We start from the raw sequence: 15,054 nt of genomic DNA, 5'->3' as shown, positions 1-15,054 counted from the left end.
TGCTTGGTTAGCTGTATGTGATTTAAATAACATATCTTTGTTACATTCCGAAATTTGCTTCCGTTTTGATCTTTGATTCTGAATGGTCAGAAAACATCCCTTTCCCTTTTCATTCCAATCATTTAATAGTCATTGGCCTTAATTTGTGGTCTACCAAAAGGCCTATCCTAGAGACTGAAGCATAGGCCCTTTGAAGAATGCTGGTGTCATGTGACATGCTCTGCAAGGTTGTACGTCTTGTTGGCTTCTTGCATTGTCTCCTTTCTTCACAGCCTCCCACCTATCTGTTCTACTATTGAAAGCCAACCTTGCACCTATTATTAAGGTCTCCAATTATTAGAGTATTATCTACTTCCCTTTTCAGTTCTGTCGGTTTTTGCATATTTGTATCTTCCAGGTGAACTTCATTACCATTAGAAAATATTCTTCTTTGTCTTTAGTAATATGGAACCCCTTTGTACAAATAAGCTGGGGCTTGAGAAGTTGTTTCCAGGGCTGCCAGCCCATCTGTGCCCAGTGTAGGACTCCTGCCCTGAGACGGGGGGCTAGGAGGGGAAGGTTAATCCTCCTTGCAGCATCAAACGTAATAGAACTTCTATAGCATAGAGGGAGGAGGTAAGAATTCACAGAAGACTTCTGTCAGGATGAAACCATAGTCCCAGACCGGGAGCTGGAGGTGAAGGGAGTCATTTTCTTGGTCATACTAGCTTGTGTAGAGTTTGTACAATTTGGAGCTGAGGGGGTAGTCAGAGACAGAGTGGATTTGGGATCAAGTGTTATAGACTCTTGATTCTTAATGAGACTTGGCAGACTTGCTTGGAGGCATTTTCTTGCTTTGCCTTATGCTTTTAGGGTAATTTCCAGGGAGTTTAAACATGTTTGTTTCTTCAAGTGGTTGTTTCTTTGGAGAGAGTTTTCTATGTTCCTCATTCAACTTTTCAGGGAATCTTCTCCCCCATGAAAGTTTTCTAAAAAGAGGTAAGTGGGACTAAGCAGACTATGCTTTGGTTGAGTACCACCTTGAGACCTCTGACGAGTGAGGTGACCATGGCCAGGTATGAGGACAAACAAGGCCCGGTCCTCAGCATCAGCCAATGATACAGAAATAAGAGCCGGCTTCCGAGTGGCCACATATTTGCCTTTTACGTCTCAGAGAGATCAATCTCATTATTCAGCAACTCAAAATGATGGCAGTAATAAAAGTGTGATTGCATTTGTGTGAAGGCCTAACCCAGCTCTCAGCTTCAAATTGCTTCTAAGCTCCGAGGGTAAACGCCAAGCATGGAGGAAGATTAGAAAGAGAGCGTAGATCTAAACACCAAGCTAATCATTTAGTTAAGGAGGAAGTGGAACCCAGAGGGAATGAAGAATTGCCATCCCCAAGATGCGTGTCTTGCCCAGAGAGGACCTCACTGGTGGTGAATTGAAGTGGCTTCAGTGGAGGGGTTGGGGGGGAATTTGAGGGTGGCATTCAGATCTACAGGTTAGACATATTTACTGGTACAAGGTATTTGTTTGGTGATGTAGTTGACAAAATCCGAAGCGCCTGACGCCAAAACCATCAAGGGTGGGAGAGAAGAAAGGATGGTGATGAGGTGGTTTTGGTAGGCTGTCATCTCTAGAGAGATTTGGCTATAACTGTCACCTCACAGCCCAGGGAGAGTGGATAGTGAGGCACAAGACATATCCCAATGTCAGAGGGACACAAAGTCAGAAGGGGACCAAGCACTGAACCTGGCAAGGATGAATGGTGAACTGCAAGGCTTTGGGGTTGACATATTTTAAAACAAATGTGTTATTAATTCTTCGAGAATTTTGTATGATGTAGCTCAATCACATCCCTCCTCATAACTCTTGCCAGATCCACCCCTCCCTTACCACCCCCTCACGTCATGTCCTCTTTTTGTTGTAGAAGAGACTCTCATGGCGGGTATCCTGGTCCTCTGCTTCTTACGTCTGCCTTCCTTCTTCTGTGGTGTTTCCTGAACCTTGAACACAGGGGTTGCTTTGTATAAGGTGTTAATTGGGGGTTGAGCACACTACAATTGGTTGATTTATGCACTTTGGCCAGTTGTGAACTTCTGTAATGATCTGTCTGTTACAAAAAGAAACTTCTCGGACGAGGAGGGAGAACTGCATTTACCTGTGGATGTAAGGATAAGGAAAGTGGCCTGGTAGATTCTGCTCTAGGTTCCATGGCCTCACCAGCCATGGGCAATTGACTAAATTAACAGCACCTGTTCAGCAGGATTTAAGTTCAATTAGGTCATTGTTGGCTAGCCCTAGGATGTAAGTGCCACTATTGTTCCTTTCTGTATATCTTGAGTCTGGTCATTGTGTAGTTCCTAGGCATTACAGCTAGATAGGAATACTGACTTTTTCCCATTGGCAGCTTGCATGGTTTCTTCCAATACTATGAGAGCTGATCCTTAGGGATGAAACTTCCAGGTCAGATCTGTTAATTTCTGTGTCCCAAGTGTGTGGTGTCTTCAGCAATAGGGCCATGCCTTCTTTTTGTGGAAGGAGCTAAAGGCAATACCAATAAACTGTAATGTTTTGAACTCCTCTGGCCAACAACTCAAAATGAGGTTCTGGCTATGGGCTTAAAAATTCTCCTAAATATTATTAGATCCTGAACCTGGGGTGGGAGGGGCCGATATGTTGTAGTTATAGGATTTTGAGACCCTTGGGGGCAGAGAATTTGGTGAAACATAGACCCTTCTTTAATGGGAGGATCAGAAAATAGTAATCACCATAGTAATGGTAATGGCAACAGTAACAGTAAACCCTTATGTACCACTTTCAACAGCTCAAGCTCCGCCGCAAGCCCACATTGCAAACCCCGTGAAGTAGCTCCACACCACTGCCATTTTAGACACTGGAAAACCAGGGCCAGAGAACAATGGCATAAATACTGGAACCAGGGCCCAACCACAGGCAGTCTGGACTCTTGGCTAGGCTGGACTCTTAACCACTGGATGCTACGGCATCACATGACTGCTGAGCCTTTTTCCTCATCCTAAAGCTAGAAGAACAATAGATTCCTCATTAGACTGCAGTGAATGGTGTTTGTGGGAGTGCATATAAGCCAGGAATTATGGCTTCTGTGTGCTTTATTCGTGATGGCACCAACTCCCAGGCTGCCCTCAAATACAACCCCTTCTGTCTGCTTCTTTAATAATTGAAAACAAGCTGGAGATGGAAGGCTTCACCTTGGCAGTAATGTTTTACGGCGTAAGCTGGGTAAAGCATGCAGATAATCATTGCATTAGTCTTTAGACCTTTCTGTATAGCTCCAACATTGCAGATTAAGTTGAGGAGTTTAGAGGACTTGTGTGTCTGGGTGGAGCAACAGGAATGGACATCAGAACCTGTGGCCCCAGAGTGGCTTAGAATCAGCCTGGCTGGCTGTGGGGGAATGAGATATCAGATCACCATGGCTTTCTAGGTACAGTTTAGAAGCACCTAGAAAGGATGCTAATGTTTCAGGCAGTGAAATTTCTGCACTGGGGAAATGAGGTCAAGAAGGGGAAGGGAGAAATGTCAAAGGAAAGTTAGCAGGGTATTTTGTGTTAGGAAAGGCCAAGGGAGGAGGGGAGAGGAAGGACATGCCAACCTACCTGGTCACAGACTCAAGGAGGCCAGGGCCACGAGAAGAAGAGAATGGTTAACTTGGTGCAACAACTGCAAAGTCCCCAGAGAGCTCCCACAGAGCACTGTCAGGTTTGTATGTACTTCTGGCCCACAAAGTACGGATCTGACTGATTTGGTGAAGGGTGGTGGGTAGGAAGGGAAAATTGGCACCAAGGATAAAAGACACAGCAAAATACTTTTGTAGTAAAGCTTGATTTAGCTCCCTGGAATCTCAGGGGAAAGAAGAGGGGCATGGTAGTTATAAAATTCAGGTCAATGGAAAGGAGAATGCAGTCTGGTTCTTCAGCAGAAAGCATCCCCTCCCTTCCATCCCTTGAGTTTGAGCTGGGTTTTGATTTCCTGGGATATTTGCAAATAGAAAAATATTAGTTTAAATGACCCTTCAAAAGGGGCCAAGTGCTGGTTGGGAGATGGCTTAACAGGTAAAGGGCTTTCAAGTACAGCGCCTGCCTATAATTCTACCCTGGTAAGAGGGAGGCAAGATGGCTAGGGAGATTAGCCTTATTGGATTTAATGAAGAGACCATTCTTCAAAAAGTCTATGGTGGAAGAGTGATTAGGGACAATCCCCAGTGCCAACCTCGGGGCTCCACAAGCAGATACATGCTTGCACACACTTGCACAGATGTGCACATACTTGCATCTGCACCTACCTACAAACATTATATATGCATGTTAGAAATAAAACAACCCAGCTGGGCATGGTGGTGCCTTCTTGCAGCCCAGCACTCGGGAGGCTGACGTGAGAGGATTGTGAGTTCCAGGCCAACTTTAACATTGAAGTTATGTATGCGATTCTCTGCCCACCCACCCTCTGAACAGAGTGACCCAGAGTAGTTTATTTTTGGATAGCATTTTCCCAACAAAAATGCCCAGCAGAGTGATGCCACAGTCTCATGTTCAGGTTGGACTTTGGCAGTAAAGACACAAACAGAATATTCTTGTGCAAAAGCTCTCTGTGCCCTTGGCCACCGTTCTCAAGAACCCCTCTTAGCCCCTTGATCCTCCATCCTCATTTTCTTTCCAAGTTTTCACAATGTCATCAGCCTTGCTGTTCCCTGCTCTCAAGTTGTTGACTGCTCCAGCGCTCCCTATGCAGATTGGTCCATGCCTTTGCCCACAATGCCAGCGGCTCTTCCCCTTCCCTCGCATGTGCTTTATGAAGTCCTGCCCCTCCCACCCCTTTCTCTTGAGAAGTTTGTGATTATACTTTGCAATCAGTTTGCATTGTATTCCCAGCCTATTGGTTATGTGCCAGCCGGTGAGCAGGAGGGAAACAATGACGTTGATGAGGCCGGAAAGGAGACCCCGGCAGGGATGTGGAGAGGATGAGATGGAACAAGGATGGATATCCTCAGCCGACTCTTCCCCAGGTAACCTCTGATCTGTGGGGGCTCGGATAATGAACACCCAAACAAGAACAGCCTCTATATTAAACTCTTAATTTGTTTGTCACCTCCCTCCATGATGGCAGTCATAAAGTTAAAGAAGTAGCCAACCATCCACTTGACAGCAGGTGTTAGGGAAATCAGTGGCACATGTCACATGACTGTTTCTTGTAAGCACCACTGATAAAATTTAGGGCAGAGCATCTGGATGCAGCTGGCTGATAGCCCTTCTGGATGGGTCTCACCTTGATAGAGCCCAGCGTGTAGTTTGCCTGTATCCGTTATCTATTGCCGCATAACAAATGACTCCCAACTTATCTCCTGAAAACAACCAACAGTTACCGTTCCTCAGCAAAGAGCTTAGGTGCTGCACAGCTGTGGGCCAGCTAGGGAATGCAACTTGCCAAGACCTGGGGGATTGCCCCCCACTCTCCCACCCCCCTACCCCCTCCCCCCAACCCCCCATCCTCCGCCACTGGTAAGCTTGTTTGTGTGTCTTTTGGCAGGATGCTTGCTAAGTGCGTGTTATTATAAGGTTTCTGATGACATGACTTCCTCCTGACTGGAGAGATAGGAAATGACCATGCAGAAGTCACAATGTCTTTTGAACCTGGAGGGGGAAGTGATGTGCATGTTTTTGAACTATTTCTCAGCCACCTTGGGACAGTGAGGGAAGTGACTGTGGTGACCAGGAGGTGGCAGTCTTAGGGAATGACTGCCACCCAGCCTCTATACGAGGGGGCGGGAAACATTTCTGACAGTATCACCATGAGTGGAAGAGAAGGGATTTGACGAGGAGAAAGGGAGGGAATGGCTGGGAAGAAATTGTGGCTTGAAGGCTAAGAGGCTGACACAGGGCTGTAGCTGTGGCTTAAATGTGACATTCCTTCATGAGCTCATGAGTTTGAACACTTAAGTTTCCAACTGGTGGCTCTGTTTGAGTTGCTTGTGGAACCTTCAGGAGGTGGGGCCTCACTGGAGGAAGTGGATCACTAGGGGCGGGCCTTGAGGCTTTACTACTTGGCTCCATTTCCTGTTCACGCTCTGCTTTGTGAGTGCCAAATGCAAGGCAACCAGCCCATTTCCTGCTCACCACCATTCCTTCCGTCTGCTGCCGTGTCTCCTGTGACTTCGTGGACAGTCTCCCTCTTCAACTGTAAGTCAAAATAACCTCTTTACTCCTTATGCTGCGTTTACCGGGCATTCTGTCGCATCAGTGAGGAAGTGACTGAGATTCACAGCCTCTTGTTTGTCCCCTTTCAGTTGGCTGTGGAAGTTACCCCCCTGTAGCCATGTTTTCACATCTAGTCCCTACGCCGATGTCTCTGGAAGCCAGTGTGCTCATGGATGGAGCCCATTCTTTGCTGGATTGTGGGGGAGGTGACCTCTCTGTGATAGATATGAATTTCATCTGCGAGCTCTTGTCTGTGGTGCGACGCCCCTTTAATTAAATGAACCTGTGCAGGATGGTATGGTGGAGACACTTACTAGTTACTCTTCTCATTGCTGGGACCAAATAGTTGAGAAGAAGCAACTTAATGGAGGGAGGGTTATTTTAGCCCATGGTTTGAGAGTAAAGTGTGCCATGGTGGGGAAGGCACGGTATGAGAGTAGCTCTTGTTCATGGCAGCCGGAGTTCGAAGCTGTGTCTTCCCATCTTTGTGGATCAGGAAACAGAGAAAGGAGGAGAAATGGGGCCTTGCTATAAGATCCGAGCCCCTCTTCCCAGTAAACTATTTCCTACAGTGGAGTCTCACCTTTCAAAAATTCATAACCTCCATCAACAGCAGGGACACCAGGGCAGCAAGCATTCATTCTCAGGAGCTCCCTCACGGTGGCCATTTCCTATTCAGGCCAGAGCAGGGTGTCACGGCGAATCTGGCTCCACATGGAATGTTGTCATGACTCAAGGTGCAGAACAGTGAGACGCGGCAGTCTGCCTCCTATGCGTTCCCGCCCTCCATTTACACGTCTGTAGGACAGGGACACGGCAGCGCTGTCAGACAGCCCCGGAGTTCTGGGAGCTCACAAATCAGAAACCACCAAGTTGTTTACGGAACCAGTGGCTTCTGGGTCACTCTGTCATGGTTGTCTCCTAAATTTGCATGTTGGAGACCCAACCCCCAACTACCTCACAATGTTACTATATTTAGAGATTTTTCTTGAAAAAGACCATGAGGAAGAGTCCTTCTCAAACGTGACTGGTGTTTTTATAAAGAGGACAGATTAGGGCGGAGCCATGTTCAGAAGTGGGGACCGCCTGCAGACACAGGGAGAAGATACAATATCTCCATGCTAAAGAAAGAGGTCTCAGGAAAAACCAACTTGGCCAGCCCCTTGATTTCAGACTTCTGTCTTCCCTAAGTTGGAGACAATAGATTTCTGTTATTTAAGCTGCCAAGCCTAGAGAGCTTTGATATGTCAGTCTGGCAAACTCTGAACAAGGCCTTTTTCTCTTACACTTGACATGTTCGTACATGTATACAACGCATTTTGGTTGCTTTCGCTCCCCATCACCGGATCTCACTCTCATCCCCATGCCAACTCCCGTGGAAGTTTGTTGGCATGAGCACCTGTGAGGGGCTACTGACTGGACTACACCACTAAAGAAAATGACGCCCCCCACACGCCTGTCATTCACAGCTCCTCAGAGAGGGGTGGTGCCTCGTGAGCCCCTCCCCACCCGTGATGCACTGTTAATGGGCTTCATCTTGTGCAGGTCTTTTGCAGATAGCTGCAGCTACTGTGAGCTCATGCGTCAGAGGTCATTCCAGACATGACTTTACGATCCTGGATGAGTTCTGGTCTTGCAGTGTTGAAAACAATGGCCACTTTTCGTCTCAGGCGCTTTATGTGGCGGACGTTGGAAAGTCTGCTGTCCACGGGTCCTCTTGTATAAATTAAGTCAAGATGCCTTCCTCTCGCGCAGATGCATTCTTGCCCCTCGGTGGTTTGACTTGGTGGAGTGGGATTCCAGGGTCTCTCCTTTCAACTATGCTGGATGCACTTATCTTGGGCGCATCCTGCATGTCCTTCCATGTTGTCCCTATCCACACTGGACACTTTAGGTGGCAGATGGGAGATCAGGCCTGATGGAGGAAGCTGTCGCAGCTCCTCTCCTCAAGGGGATGAGAAGATGGAGTTGGCATTCCTTTCTCCTTGTTGCCCTTTCTTAGCAGAGTCTCAGGGGAAGACTTTGTCACCAATGATGCATTAAATCTTTGAATTTACAGCATACTTTGCAAGTCTACTGTACCTTAATAACACAACACGCCACAAGGTTGGGGAGAGTTCTTTGGAACATTTTATGAATTCATGGCTCTGTGGCCACTGTCTCGTTCTCATTCTCAACCACAGACGCTCCCAAACTCAGAGATTTACATAGTCATCTATGTAGAAATACCACCTTGCTCTCTCTGTAAATATATTTTAATATCACTTGGAGGAAATTTGTAGAGCTGGCTACCTTGTTGCAGATTAATGCGTATTTGGTAAGATGAAACCAGCTCTTCTTTGACAAATTCTCTCCTCCTAAGCCATAAGATCGGGTGATGCCACAATTCTCTTCCCCTTTTGTGGTCACCCTCCAGGCTGTTTGGCAAGCTGGCGGAGCTAAGGAAACGACAGCTGTTTGAACCTGGGCTTGGCATGGTTATGGGCAGATGGGGCAGGGTGCTAAGTGCCGCCTGTGCCTTTCTCCCTCATGCCTCACAGTTTACAGCTGTCTCGCCGTCCCCAGGGCTTTCCCCAAAGGTGCTGGAAGCTAGCTGCCATGTGCTGCAGGAGCAAACCTCCGCTACAATAGCCTTGAACAAGCTTTGGTAGGGGCTTGTGTGTGAAGCATCCTATCCCACTTGGCCTGTGGTTTGTGTGCACGTGGAGAAGATCCAGGCTGGTATCTAACAATATCGCCTGGAGTTTCCAGCTGAGGACCCAGTGGTCTCTCGGGGGAGGGAAATACCTTAATCACATGTGTTTGGGCTGTCCTTTTCTCTGGATCACTTCTCTACTCCCAAGGTGCTGTTCCTAGCACTTCCCAAATAAATGATTAGCACTTGGATCTTGCCTCTGGGTCTGCTTCTCAAAGGAGCCTAGACTATAATCCCTCTTCATATTATACCAGGCTTGGTTTCAAACTTAGTGTAAAGTCAGCTCATTGATCTGGTCCAGTAAAGTGGGCCAGGGCAGACCCTGATGTGGATTTGTTGCTTCAGGCCACATTTAAGACTCACATCCTGAAACCTAGCCAGTTTACAATAACCTCAAGGGGCAGAGTTTGCTTTCTCATTTATATAAACTCTGGATGTCGCTAGGAGAGTGGAGCTCAGGAAGTGGAGGGGTGAAAGAGAATGTGCAAGTGTTCACCCTGCATCCTAGATGCTTTATGTCTTAAAAAAAAGAAGGAAAAAAACCCCTTAATTTTGAGCTAACATAAAGGGTAGAAATAAGATGAAGCTCTCCTATATTTCTCATCTCGCTTTCATCTTACCAAGCTGCAATATAATAGACAGATGCAGAAATGAGCACATAGCTGCACAATGCATATCAATGCTCCAGTCAGAGGCAGACTGCGTGTTTTATTGTGACCCCCTAAGATGTTAGACCTGGGATAGGGGTCTGTGAATGCAGAAGTGGCTGGGAAGAAAGAGAAACCATGGGAGGTGGAGGTCGAGGAAGAGGAGGAGGAGGGAGAAGGCTGTCCCGGAAGTAACATAACAATAATTCCTAGAAGAATTCACAGTGAAGGGTCAGTGAAGCTCTTACAGACCTCAGCAGCCCTTTAAATGCTTGGACATATGGACCAATACAAACATATTGTCATCCACAGAAAGGAATGTTCATGGTACATTGCCACTTTCAAGGGAATCTATGATAAAAAAGAGAGAGAAGTTATTCAACCTACACTATAGACCTGTAGATGATCTTAAAAACATAAACTGTAAACAGTTTGAATGGAAGATCCCTGCTCTCCAAAGCAAAAGGGTCATTAAGTAAAAATATCAGTGCCAGGAGTGGGCTGTCTCCCAATGGGTTGCTGGTCAGAGAACCCCCTGAGGTGGCCACAAGATTCTAATCTATTCCTGTAGCTGCTGGCTGCCCACAACTGAAGACAACAGATGTGTTGGTTGTGGGTCATAGAGAAATCAGGTTGGAACTGAGCTAGAAGCCTCCTCATCTCTGCTTAGATTTCACAGTGATGGAGAGGACCTGTGCAGGCTTCTGGAAGAGAAAGGGCATCAGTAGCCTTATTCAGATGTGAATCTGGCATGCTACATTGTCAGTACACCAGGCAAGATATAGCCACTGATGCAATAGTGGCATGATTATTATGGAAGTGACCAACTGATTTCCTATTGAATTTGGGGCCCAATCCAGCAGAAGGAATTCAAATTCATTCCTGGTACTGCAAGTCTGCTCAAAAGCCTGTGGCCTAGGAGGTCATAGATCTTATTACAGATTTTTTTTTGTTTTGCTAAATGAACATGGTGATCCTGTCAAATTGCCTTCCAAATATTTATTTTTATGTTCATAGGTGATCAAAATGTTATGTACACATATGCAAATGTCATAATGAAAATCCATTTATGTACCTGATATATAGCAAACCTCTCCGCCCCCTTCAGGCAGGGTCTCATGTAGCCCAGGTTGACCTTGAATTCTCTATTTAGTAAAGAATGTGAGCTTCTGATCCTTCAACGTTCACCTCTCAGTGTCTGGGGTTATAAGCACATGTCACCACACCGGGTTTTTGTAGTGGTAGAGATAAAACCCGAGACCTCATATCTGCTAGGCAATACTCTACCAACTGAACTATATCTGGTTCTGGAATGGGTGTATTCCTGAAGGTACTTGCTCCTGAAGAGCCTCTAGCAGGTCCTTCAGGAAGATCCCATAAGGTGCCATTAGCACAGAAATGACAGTGGTCTCTTTGTTACTCCCTCTGCAAACCTCCTGGTGAGACAAAATATGAAGTAAAGACAGAAATAATAGGATGGCTGTGACTTTGTGTGGGTCTATACTAATGTGTGTTTATGTCTTATTTTTTTAATATATGTCTTTATGAGTGCTTACAGATTAATCGTTTAAAGAGAATATTTTATGCATCAGTACAGACTGTTTATGCTTTCAGTATTATTAAAAGTCTAAAAGTATAGCCAGGCAGTGATGGCACATGCCTTTAATCCCAGCACTTGGGAGGCAAAGACAGGTGGATCTCTGTGAGTTTGAGGCCAGACTGGTCTACAGAGTAAGTTCCAGGACAGGCACCAAAGCTACAGAGAAACTCTGTCTTGAAAAAACAAACCAACAAACAAAAGAACCAAATAAATAATGTCAAAAATTTTAAGAACCTAGAAGTTTACAAAGTAAAAAGCTTTCAGTAAACTAATATTTCATTGACAAAAATATTTATTTAGTATTGGAAAAAGAAGAACTCTAAGTAATCTAATAAAGTTTAGGGATAGAGTGTTGATAAGATCTGGTGCGCAGTGATGACCTAGACCTGCGCACAGGGAGGCCGCCTAGCTCACTTTCCAATCCTGAGCAGTTTCCAGTACACTCATAGCAGCCCGTTACAACCGATTTAAAACGTCTTTTCAACTCTATCTTTACTCTTTGTTTCTCTTCCCATGCTTAGATATGTTTGCACATACACAGACTTCCCATTGTGCCACGGTTGTCTTCAGCATTGAGTACAGAAGTGTGCACAGGTTTGTAGCCTACAGCAGTAGCCGCATCACACAGCCCAGATGTGTAGTGGGCTGTAGCATCTGGGCTTCTCCGTGCACAGTCCATGTTGGAAAACCATCTAGAGGGTGCCTTTCTCGGAACGTATCCCTGGCTGTGTTACTCAGTTTTGCTGCTGTGACAAAGTGCTTTTAAAAAGTAATTTAAAGGTGGAAGGATTCATTTCGGCTCACTGTTTCAGACTTCCGGCCCTGGGTTGGGTTGCTCTACTTCATGGTTTCTAGGCAGAATGTCACAGCAGGGAGTGTGTGGCAGAGCAGAGCTGCCTACCTTATGGTGAACAAGATCTATACATACATAGAGCAGAGAGAGGGAGGGAGGGAGAGGAAAAGATAGGAGGCACCTAGGGGCAAGACAGATCTTTGAAAGTCAGACTCTAGTGATTGTCTTTCTCTAAAGTCCATTTGTCTATGAAATCAATGACTGAATCTACTATGTAGCTATCACCCTCAAGTCCCAGCCACCTCTCCATGGTGTCACCTGCAGGGGAGCAAGTCTTCAGCACCCAACGCTTGTGGGGACAGTCCCAGTCACTCCCAGTCCTGTAGGCATGTAATGAAGGACTTAATGCACACACAGTTCCCAACATGGTTTGACGATGATCGGAACCGGAAGCAATGACACCTCCATAGTGATGAACATCTGGCAATCTAGACTGTGCCCTAGAAACACCACTGTTCTTTGTAAGGAACCAGGGTTCTCAGCAGAAATAGTTGACCCCAGACCTGAAGGCTGGAACCTCCCAGATGCAGCTGGAACAGTGGGGTAGGGACCTTGTGGAAAGAAAGCAGGAGACAGATGGGTAAAGTACCTTATGACCAAGGTTGGAACCGTGTAAACAGCAAAAATGTAGTAATGTGAGCTTTGGAGTTCAAGCTGGAGAATAAAACACAGTTTTTAAAAATGAAAATTTTCATAACCACTCTATGAGGTAGACATTATTATCCCTGGTTTACAAATTCTGAAAGCAACGGAGGAGTCAAAATTCAAATCAGGTTCAAACAGCATCCAAATGCCACACCTCCCCATGGCAGAAAGACACACAGTGTTGTGTCACTGGGCTCTTAAGTGCCCATATCTACTCTGGTTTGCGATCTGTGCACTTCCTTATTTTCACTCCTGTCTTTCTAGGAACTTGACCTCCGGGTCTCATTGAACCACCATTGCGTTGACTCTGCTGACTTCAGTCAGCAGCCTCCTGACAAGAGCATCACGATGAACAACTCTGTATTCAGAGTGTGCAGACTCTGGGGGTTTGGGGGTGACTCTTCTGTTCTGGCTGATAACTCACATGAAGTCTGAGATGCAGTGGGGGAATTCTGGGGGGAAACCGGGAGCAGGGTGTGGGAAGGGTTGGGGTGGGAAGGTGAGTTCCCTTCCTTAATCACTCATGTGCTTTCTTCAGTAGCATGACTGTCTCCTGGAGTCCTCGTTTGCTCACATTTCCTGAGGGGCACGGGAGTATGAAGCATTCCCACACTGCATTAAAAATAAGCAAGGTGATGGATGGTCCCAAACAGCAAGGAGGGGAAGCAGGGCATTCCTTTCCCACTTTCCCTGGACGACAGAGAGACTGCATCTGTCGTGACTCGGGTGGCAGAGTTTTAGTGGTCATAGAGTTTAGGTGGCTGCCTGCCAGACCCTGCCCTCTCTGCAGCAAGAAGGCTGACCCTGCTGGCTAGTTTGGAAAAGACCCGGAAAAGCAGGACTTTGTGCCTCTGCCCAGCTAAAAGCCCATTGCTCCAGGGTTTGGGGACATTCACCTCTTGTTGGCACAGCTTACTCAGAGACAACAAGGCCTCCCTTTGCACCCGTGGAATGTCTGTCCTTTGTTTCACCTTTGCTCAGTGCTTAGGGGTTGGTCACAGAGAGATCGAGAGACAGGAGGGTGTACTGGTGAGATGACCTCTAAAGGCTCCTTCAGGCCGCAGGTTTCGAATACTCTGGGTTTTGAGTTCTGACCTGGGATCAGCCCATGATAAAACTGTTGCTTGGTACTATTAAGGCATGTGGTAAGCTGATTGATACCTGGGAGTGCCCCTGACTTCTCTGTCCTGTTGTCTATGTCAGCAGCCCCATCCCTTTACCATCCCCTGATTGTGTCTGTCCCCTCTTCTCAGGGCCGTCACCCTAGGTCAGCCCTAATTGATGTAAGGGCATTCTAGTGGTCCCCTGCCTCTGTTTTCACACTTTCTGATCCATCTTTCCATGAGTCACTGGGGGAAGTGCAGCCTGAACATATCCATGTTCAAACCTTCCCATGGTCTAATCTGTATTCTACTGCTCAGAGCACAGCCCTGTGCAACCTGCTCCGCCCAGCTTCTCCTGCCAGCTTTTTCTCTCCTGCATGTTCCTCTGGGAATGCCAGCCTTTAGGAGTACAGCTCCTCCATAAAGCCCCCCCCCCATAAGACTTGCTTCTTCTTGCCTTTAGTGGGATGTTCACCCAGGCTCCTATTTGCCACTGGTGCCCCAGCTACAGCTTCTCCCTAAGGGATAAGAGCATTTGTCTGCTACCAACAAGAAGCTTCCCGACAAGCTTCGTGTGGCAAGCTCATCAGACTTCTTACCAGAGCATCCACAGGACTTACCAGACACCATTCCTCCACGGAATGCACTTACTGGACCCTTACTCCATCTTCCGTTTAGTTTCTTCATTCTGTAGATGCTACCGAGATGTGAAGCCGGGCAGTATTCTCCCATGATCTCAGGGCTTGTGTGTAAGAAAACCAAGCTTGAATGTGGCTCATGTTTGTGACTCTCAGGCCATACCACGCATCCTATATGGACAGCAGAGAGTACTGCTATGCTAAGGTTTTGAGCAGGATGGCTGAGCTCCTGGCTTGTTATCAGAACTGTGAGAGTTTTACTCTGGAGAGGCTGCAGGCTGCCCACGCACACCCTAAGCAGAGTCACCTATTCTGGTGAATAAAGATTTTAATGGTGAAACCACTCCTAGGCCTTTACCTGCCTTCTGTGGCTGCTGTCAAGCTGTTTGGGGAGAGGCAAGGAGTTGTGGTATAATTCTTATGGCCCTACGAAAACTAAATCATCGACTGTCTGGCCATCACAAAAGCTTTGTGGGGCCAGAATGATGACTTGGTGGTAAAAGAGTTGACTTTTCTTGCAGAAGATCAGAGTTCAGTTCCCAGAACCCACCCTAGGAAGCTCACAACCACCTATAACTCAGCTCTGAGGGGTCTGCTGCCCTCTTCTGGACTCTGAAGGTACAAGTATACACACACACACACACACACACACACACAC

Source organism: Microtus ochrogaster, chromosome 10 (genome assembly GCF_000317375.1).
Source record: "Microtus ochrogaster isolate Prairie Vole_2 chromosome 10, MicOch1.0, whole genome shotgun sequence".
NCBI classification, from domain to species: Eukaryota; Metazoa; Chordata; class Mammalia; order Rodentia; family Cricetidae; genus Microtus; species Microtus ochrogaster.
This window is presented reverse-complemented; position numbering follows the sequence as displayed.